Here is a 10,076-nt window from a genome sequence, read left to right on the forward strand (position 1 = left end):
GTCGCTGACGTCACGAAGGCTACGGCTGATACCACGACGTTGAGTGCCCATAACTATCCCCGCGTAGATGGTTAGTGCGTATAGGCCAGTAGCCAGACTCAGATCAAATACCAAGATCTCGTTAAACATGTTAAGTATCCGCGAACGCCGACCAGGGCCAGACCCACCTCTCTCCTAGGTGGTCTCAACCTGCCCCGTCGCTCCGCCTCAAAGTAACAGTCGGGGGCCGTCGGGAACCCAGGCCCACCTCTACCGGGATGGAGCCACCTGCCCCTTCAGCCCCCATCTCCGAACAGTATCATAAGTAATGTAAATGTGAAAAGTATTTAGTATATGCCCGTGATCACCTCCCGAGTGATCACGGCCCGATAGTATAGCATGGCAGACGGACAAGAATGTAGGGCCACTGATGATAAACTAGCATCCTATACTAAGCAGTAGGATAGCAGGTAATGGTAACAACAGTAGTAGCAAGGACAGGCTATGCATCAGGATAGGAATAACGGAAAGCAGTAACATGCTACACTACTCTAATGCAAGCAGTATAGAGAAGAGTAGGCGATATCTGGTGATCAAAGGGGGGGCTTGCCTGGTTGCTCTGGCAAGAGAGAGGGGTCGTCAACACCGTAGTCGTACTGGGCAGCAGCGGCGTCGGTCTCGGTGTCTAGCGGAAGAAGAGGGGGGAAGAAACAATGAATACAATGCAAACAGATGCATAATGATGCATGACAAGACCAGTAATGGTGCTAGGGGTGCCCTAACGCGGTATGAGGTGATACCGGTGAAGGGGGGAAACATCCGGGAAAGTATCCCCGGTGTTTCACGTTTTCGGGCAGAGGAGCTGGAGGGGGAAAGTTGCGAGTTGGATATGTTAGGGGTGTGTGGCGGACGAACGGGCTACGTATCCGGGTTCGTCTCGTCGTTCTGAGCAACTTTCATGTACAAAGTTTTTCCATCTGAGCTACGGTTTATTTTCTATTAATTTTAAAAGATTTAAATCATTTTTAGAATTAACAGAATTAATTTAGTTAGAAAATGCAATTATGACATCAGCATGATGTCAGGGTGATGTCAGCAGTCAGCTAGTCAGTTGACCTAGTCAAACTGACATGTGGGTCCCACTATCATTGACAGACTAACTAACTACCTAATTAACTACATTAATTAGTTAATTAGATTAACTAACAGAGGTTAATTAGGTTAATTATTTGTCCTAATTAGTTATTTAATTAAGTAATCAATTAATTATTATTATTATTATTATTATAAATTCTTTTTTTATATCCCTTTTTTAAACGTTTTGGAGGCGGGGCCCTCCTGTCATTGACCCCAGGGGCCTTTGCGGGCGTGCGGGTTACGGGCACAGCCCGAACGGGCGATGGCCCTCGCGGGTGCACCCGATTGGGCACGGGTGCCGGCGCGCCGGCGTGAAGCCGCGAGAGCAGGCGAGGGGCGGACCCGGGAGGCGACCAACGAGGGGGGCCGCGGCCGCGGCAAGGCCGGCCGCCAGTGGCTGGCGCGGGAGGGACGCGAGGAGCGTCGAGCGGCACCGGAGTGGGGCGCGGGGAGCGGCGGCCGCCGGCAAGCGCGAGGGAAGGCGCGGAGCCGTGGGCGCGCGGGGCAGCGATGGAGCAGCAGCAACGGTAGCGGGCTCGGCGGCAGGTGCAGGCGGAGTTGCCGCGGGGCTCGGGGCCGCGCAAGGCATGGCAGACCGGAGCGGCGGGGAGGGGCAGCGCGTGCGGGCAGCAGCAGGGGAAGCAGGCGGCGAGGCGGAGCAGGGCCACGCAGGTGGGGCATCGGAGCGCTGAGCGCGGGCTAGCAAGGCACGGTTGTCGCCGACGAGGACGCCACGGGCGCGGGGTCAGAGAGGGGAGAGAGAGAGGAGGAGGGGGTTTCCTCACGGGGGTTGTAGGGTCAGCGGCAACGGGGGTGACGAGGAGGGCGAAGACGATCGGGCGACGGGGAGGCAGTCCGGTGGGGGGGGTGAAGCGGTCCGGCGAGGGGCGTCGATGGGGTCGGGGCACGCTTGCCTCGATCCAGATCCAGCGGGGAGTGGGGGTGTGTGGGGGCGAGGGGAGTGGGGAGTGGGGCGACTGGGGAGGGAGTTTAGGGTTCGGTCGCCCCATGGGTGATGTAGGCGCCGGCTGGGCCGGCCTGGTTGGCACCGAGGCCATCTGGGCCATGGCCCAGCAAGGGGGGTGTTCTCTTTTTTTATCCTTTCCTTTTTTTCTTTATTTTCTTTTCTGCTTATTTATTTCTCCTATCATGTTTTCTTTTAGCCTTTAATCTATTTTCAAATCTAAAGATATAAAAGTGGTTTCTAATTTAGTGTATCTAAATATACTACTGCTACATTAACTATGGACCCCAATAAAATAGGTTAGTATTTTGTTAATTGAAAAAGGCATGTAATTAATTGTTTTTGATACTGTCATAATTATTTTAGAGCCTTTAAACACTTCTTCAGAGTTTGGTTTCGCCACCACATTTACCTATGATTTTTCCGACACCTTTAGGACATTTTTGTTTTAGCGTTTCAAAACTTTTGTTGCTTGCTTGATTTTGAATTTGAATTCGAATCGTTTTCGAACTAACGCAAGGTTAGCAACAGTAACCGAGGTGACGTGGCATCATTAGCAGAGGGTTACTGTAGCTTAATTATCCGAGCGTCACAAGTGCGGTCCCTCAAGGAATCTAACACGCACTGGGTAGAGGAGCTCGACTCCGTACTCTGGTGGCTGCGGACCACGCCGAATCGCACCACCGGATACACACCATTCTTTATGGTGTACGGCGCAGAGGCAGTTTTGCCTTGCGACATAATTCATGACTCACCTCGAGTGCGCATGTATGAAGAAAGTGAAGCCGGGCTCGATCGGCAGGACAGTTTGGACGCATTAGAGGAGGAGCGTGACGTGGCAAAAGCCCGTTCCGCATTCTATCAACAACAGGCTCGAAGATACCAAAGCAGAGAAGTACGGGCCAAAAATTATAACATTGGCGAATTAGTTCTACGCCTGCCGGACAAGAAAAAGGACAAACTCAAGCCCAAGTGGGAAGGTCCCTTCATAATTGGCCAAGTCCTGACTGGTGGAGCATACCGCCTGCGAGATGCATCGGATAACCGACTCGAGCCGAACCCATGAACGCAGCCTGTCTCCGAAGATTCTATACCTAGCGCCGGACTTTGTGTTCATCTCCTTCCTCTGTCCATTTTTTATATACTGACTGTCTTACATTTCTCTCCTTCTCCCCTTCCTTTCTCTTATAGCCTTTAAAGTCTCATCAAATGACGTGCTATTCACACTCATTAAACCTGGGGGCTTCTTTTGACAGAAGCTTATTTATACGGGCTTCATGCCCAACACATGTGTTACACTTCCGCATGTACCTTTTATTTCACCATTATATGCATCGATATGACTTAAGTTTTGGCCAAGCTAGGTTGCCTGGCTCCTGTGCTTACCCCTACGTTCCTGATTATTCGGCTAGGCGGTAAAGGGAGCACCTCTGCGATTGTTACTGCCGGATCAGCCGGATGTGTACATCAGACTGGGTGAAGCCGAAAGCTAGCGTTCTTAAGGGAATATTCGGTCGGTGACCTAAAAGATGATCTTTTCATTTATTTATTTATGCGCCCCCAGATGCTTTTTCCCGCGTCTTTTTTGCAGAATGGGCATGCACTTTAGGGAATGCCTCCCAGGGAAAGGAACCCCTAACGGAACTATTCTCCCTGGAAGATGTTTCTTACTAACCATGTAATATAACATAACTAGTCGGACACTTGTCTGTTCACGCACTAATGACCCCTACGCCTGGTCTCCATGCATTCCCCGGTTCTTATATAACCGCATGGGAATACGGACACACTCCGGACCGTCAGGTCCTGAGGCTGAAGCAAAAAGGTCGGCCATGACAAACGATCTACAATCTGGCTAGAAGGCATTATAAATGTCAATTAAATTACATAGTCATTCTGACTGATTGTATTCCTCTTCAATACCATCTAACAGGCTGTCTAATTTACAATCCTGCTGGGAATACTTTGCGGCCAATTCTACTTGGCCGTATACTAAGCTTACAGGGATCTCCTTCCCATTGGGCCCCAGAGGACCGACCTCGGCCATGTGGTTGGGGTCAGCCTTTGTGTATCGCGTCTTCACCATGGCCCAGGCCTCCCTAGCGCCTTGACGGCAGGCCGATATCTTCCACAACCAGAAGCGTCGCTGTGCTCCCTTTAGCTTCTCCGCAAGCTCTCCAAGACCTTCGGGCATGGATATGGATAGCCACAAGGCCTGGGCGACGCCTTGCATTGCCTGCCGAACTCGCTCGAGCAGTTGCGAGAGTTCGGGAAGAAGGTCACCCGTAGAACTGGGCATCTCCTCTGCAGGACGACCTGTTAGCACACCTACAGAGATTACTCTGTTAGTCGACTTCCCTGGCGAACTTTTTTTCAAAGGTTCGTTCAAGCACTTACTAAATATGCCGCGCCGAAGCCGCTGATTCTCCATAACGGAGTCTGACAGCTGGGCACGAACATCTTTTAGGTCGACGCCCAGCTTGGTGTTGGCATCTTGGAGATCGTTCTTCTCCCGCCTCACCTTTGTCAGCACCTTCTCACCAGCCTTCAGCTGGAGTAGGAGTTGTTGCCTTTCCGGACTCAATCCGGCGCCATCTGCAATTTCATTTGTCAGATTCGCACCCATGCCGCACTTCGCAAAATACTTATCTTTTGAAGTGTGTATTACCAGAGGGGGTCTCCATGGGCTCCCCTGCCGTGGCTAGTGTGGCCTCAAGTTGGGCTTTGCACTCTTCCAGCTCCTGGGACAGTACGGAATTCTTTTCTGTAAGAACCTGCATAACAAATGATCCTTAAATCAGTTATTCTAACTGTTTCAAGTCTCGGGGGCTACTGGTATATATATATAATTACCAAAATTTTCTTACCCGTATGTCTTTTACATATTGTTCCGTGGCTCTGGCTAGACCATTTTGAGCGGCACGGAGGTACGCATCTCCCGAATTGAAGGCATCTAATGCCTCTCAGGAGAAACAAGCGTCGCGAAGAATTGTCCGGCGACGCCTGTGGTTCATGGCACTCTCCATCTCAGAGTTGGTGGCAGACAACCTGTCCACATCCTCCGTCGGAGGAGCGTCCGGTGCGCGCCTCGTTTTTGCCTCTGCCTCCGGACCAGGCTTTGGAGCCTGGCTGGTGGAGGCGCGGTTGGCAGCCTCTCCGGATATAGTCCGGCGAGGTCTCTTTGTCCTGAAGAGAGCACGAGTGTTAATATGCCTTGAAGGTATAACACCTGGGATAAGGGGGCGCGCCATACCTTTGCACTGATGCCTCGGTCCGGACTGCACCTCTTTTCTGCCCACGGGGCCCTGCGGCCCCTCGTTGGCTTGTCGCCGTAGGTTCGGCCTCCCGTCTCAAAAACCTCCCCTGCAAAGCTCGGTTGTAATCAGGAAACTGAAAACACGAGAGGGCGGACCCCTATTCGGGGTACTGGGACTTCGATCTCGGTTACCTGGGAGGCCGGGATTAGCCCTGGGTAATCGGCCATAATGGACACCAAGGCGTTGTCCTTGCTCAATTGATGGAACACTCCATCAATTAGCTCCATAGATAAGTCCGGATCCTCTTGAGAGGCAGGGTCGAGGGACCGTCTTGGGTCCTCGGGTTGTGGAGGAGGGCTGTTTATTTCTTTAACAGCCTGGCGCAGTTCCTGCGTTGAAGTCGTTAGACTGAATATTTAACAATGGGAATATAAAACGGATGGGCAAGTAAACCACTTACCCAGCTTGGGGGATTGTACATAGAAAATCCACCCTGTGGGTTGACGCGGAGAAATTCCTCCTCTTCTCCCTTGTACAAAGCAGACAAGGTCTTTGTTAGGGCCGCAGACGAATCCGGTCCCTTACGGCCGTAGCGGGTGGCGTCGTCCTCCCCGTTGAAATCCCACATGGGGTGGCCTCTGTACTGTAGCGGCTACACCCCTCGCATGATGCATGCGGCCATGACCCTGATCATGGTCAGTCCGGAATGAGCTAGCAATCTTATCCGGCCCATCAGGTAACAGACGTCCTTGTCACTTTCCCTCTGAGGGCTCCATGGACGCCAACTTAGGCGCTTATTTAGTGGAGCACTGTCGAACTCAGGGAGGCCGATCCGGACAGGATCCGGCAGCGGGACGTCCTCTATGTAAAACCATTCCGAAGGCTAGTCCTCGGACGCCTTCTTTGGGGTTCCGGATAGATATCCGGTCCCGGCGATGCGCCACACTTAGGCTCCGCCCACTTGATATATTGACCCCTTATGAGAACGGGGCACAAGGCAGAATAGCTCTTTCCATAGCCCGAAATGAGCCTCAATACCCAAAAACAGCTCGCAGAGGGCTACGAAGCCCGCGATATGCAATACGGAGGCAGGCGTAAGATTGTGTAGCTGGAGGCCATAGAACTCCAGGAGCCCCCAGAGAAACAGATGGATTGGAAATCCGATCCCTCTTATTAAGTAAGGGACAAGGCATACCCGCTCTCCTTTGGAGGGATTAGGGGCACTCTCCGCTTGCTCTCCGCCATTATAGATGGCAAGACCGGCTCGAACTGGGACCATATAGGCCAGGGGGAGAAATCCCTTGGTCTGGAGCGTCACTAGCTCGCTATGCGGGATGGAGCATCTCTCCCAATATCCAGGCTGAGGGCTGGAAGGGCGAAAGGAGGAGTTGCGACAGCTGGCCATGGTGGAATGGACCTTTGTTGGATGCACTCTGATGAACACTCGCGAAGGGGAGAAGGTGTGGTTTGGATCTAAATCCTCGTCCCTTTAAATGGGCGGCTCATTTACGCGGCTAGGGGTGTGGATGTAAAAACACTCAGACTTTTCATATTCGTTTGACACGTGGGATATGACCATTATTGGGCGTAGAAGCCAAGGAGCGCAACATTTACAAGAAACCGGACTTTATTCAACAGGTACACGAAATTTGGAGGAGAACCCGCCTTGCAATGCCGAAGACAATCTGCGCGCTGGACTCATCGTCATTGAAGCCTGGTTCGGGGGCTACTGAGGGAGTCCTGGATTAGGGGGTGTCCGGATGGCCGGACTATACCTTCAACCGGACTCCTGGACTATGAAGATACAAGATTGAAGACTTCGTCCCGTGTCCGGAAGGGACTTTCCTTGGCATGGAAGGCAAGCTTGGCGATACAGATATGTAGATCTCCTACCATTGTAACCGACTTTGTGTAACCCTAACCCTCTCTGGTGTCTATATAAACCGGAGGGTTTTAGTCCGTAGGACAACATACAAAACAACAATCATACCATAGGCTAGCTTCTAGGGTTTAGCCTCTTCGATCTCGTGGTAGATCTACTCTTGTACTACCCATATCATCAATATTAATCAAGCAGGACGTAGGGTTTTACCTCCATCAAGAGGGCCCGAACCTGGGTAAAACTTCATGTCCCTTGCCTCCTGTTACCATCCGTCCTAGACGCACAGTTCGGGACCCCCTACCCGAGATCCGCCAGTTTTGACACCGACAACCATCTTATTCCTAGCGCACCACAAGGTCCATGCCATGGCCTCAAAGTTAATCCACAACAGTCTGCAGACCTGCCCTGATCAACTAGAAATATGCTCATAAAAGTCTCAGAATTGGTTGGGCACTAACCATTACCCCAAAATTCCCATAGGCAACCCCACAGAAATTGAGCAGACACACAATAAAAAAGATGTGGTTGAGGTCCTCGTCTACTCCACAAAGCGGACAAATCTCATCCCCAAGTTCATTCCTTTTGAGCACTTGGTCCCTAGAAGGGAGCCGACCCCTAATGAGCTCCCAAAGAAACACTTTGATCTGGGGAGGTAATCTAGTTTTCCACAGTTTCTAAAACTCTACCGGAACCTGGCATGTGATACGTCTCAAACATACATACTTTTTCAAAAACTTTTTCTCTTGTTTTGGACTATAATTTCACGGTTTGAATGGAACTAACCCGGACTAATGCTAATTTTAGCAGAACTACCATGGTATTGTTTTTATGCTAAAATAAAAGTTCTCGGATTGGGCTGAAAATTTACGTAGAATATTTCCAAAATATATAAAGAATATTGGCGAAGAGAACTACTGGAGGGGCCACCCAGAAGCCATGAGCTCAGGGTGTGACAGCCCGAGACCGACGCTCCAGAAGCCTTCCATACATTTTCGTGTTCGCCATGCGTTCTATTTTGTTTGTTGCATTCTTCATAGCATCATTTGCATTGCATCATGTCATCATGCGTCATCTCATTAATTTTTGCAACTCAAATAAATAAATCGTATGGATCTTCGATCCATTTAAATGGAGGGGTTTCACATAGTGATTTCTCTTTATAACATATACCTTATCCTTCCAATATTATTTGGGAGCTAATAAATATTCCACTATATCGGAATCACCCATAAACACACTTGCAAATAATCATGTGCCTTTTCTGCTTCAAGTTTGGTCTCCAAACTTTGCCCTAAATTCTTTCATCACTTTCCCGAGCTCCACCAAAATTCTCTAACATTTTTGGACCTTCCAAAAACCCACTCCCTATTCACCCATTTGAATTAAATTCAAATGTGTTTGAATCTAAACCTTGCATCCATGCCCACTCCTATTTTCTCGGATTAAGCTCATTTTTCTGAGTCTGAGAAAATTAACCCCATGCCCACTTCTTTCCCAAACATTTTCTTCTCTCTTTTCTTTCTTTCTATTTTCTATAGATGAAAAAGATAAGGAAGAAATGTACTGGACCAGGCCTCTGGCTTTTTCCATCTCTGCCCAAATGGCCCAAGGCCCATCCGCACCCCTCCAACCCTGTAACGCTAGCCAGCCTCCCCGACCCCACTTCTCTCCCGCGATCCCTCATCCAGCGCCGCCGCTACACACACCCACATCACGCTCGATCCCCTTACCCGCTCGACCTCCCTTCTTCATCCCGATTAGCAACAGGAGTGATAACCCACAAGTACCGGGGACCACAACCGTTTTTGAGGGTAGAGTATCCAACCCAAATTTATTGATTCGACACAAGGGGAGCCAAAGAATATTCTTAAGTATTAGCACTTGAGTTGTCAATTCAACCACACCTGAAAGACTTAATATCTGCAGCAAAGTATTTAGTAGCAAAGTAGCATGGAAGTAACGGTAACGGTGGCAAAAGTAACAATAGCAGTTTTGTAACAATCGGAACAGTGGCAACGGAAAAGTAACTTAGCAAAGATTAATATGAAACAAACTCATAGGAAATGGATTAGTGATGGATAATTATGTCGGATGGCATTCATCATGCAACAGTTATAACCTAGGGTGACACCGAACTAGCTCCAATTCATCAATATAATGTAGGCATGTATTTCGAATATAGTCATACGTGCTTATGGAAAAGAACTTGCATGGCATCTTTTGTCCTACCCTCCTGTGGCTACAACTTGTAATAGCTGTCTACAACTTGCAAGATCAGATCTAGAACACAAATATATTCATGAAAACATAATAGGTTCAAATCTGAAATCATGGCACTCGGGCCCTAGTGACAAGCATTAAGCATAGCAAAGTCATAGCAACATCAATCTCAGAACATAGTGGATACCAGGGATCAAACCCTAACAAAACAAACTTGATTACATGATAAATCTCATCCAACCCATCATCGTCCAGCAAGCCTATGATGGAATTACTCACACACGGCGGTGAGCATCATGAAATTGGTGATTGAGGAAGGTTGGTGATGATGATGGCGACGATTTCCCCTCTCCGGAGCCCCAAACGGACTCCAGATCTGGCCTCCCGATGAAGAACAGGGGGTGATGGCGGCTCCGTATCGTAAAACGCGGTGAATCCTTCTCTCTCTTTTTTTCTCCCCGAACGTGAATATATGGAGTTGGAGTTGAGGTCGGTGGAGGTCCAAGGGACCCACAAGGCAGGGGGCGCGCCCTAGGGGGCGCCCCCACCCTTGTGGACAGCTGGTGGGTCCCGTCTGGTTGATTCTTTCGCCAATATTTTTTATTTATTCCAAAAATATTCTTCGTAAATTTTCATG

Source organism: Triticum urartu, chromosome 4A, assembly GCF_056163025.1.
Source record: "Triticum urartu cultivar PI428250 chromosome 4A, HENAU_Tu73, whole genome shotgun sequence".
NCBI lineage: Eukaryota > Viridiplantae > Streptophyta > Magnoliopsida > Poales > Poaceae > Triticum > Triticum urartu.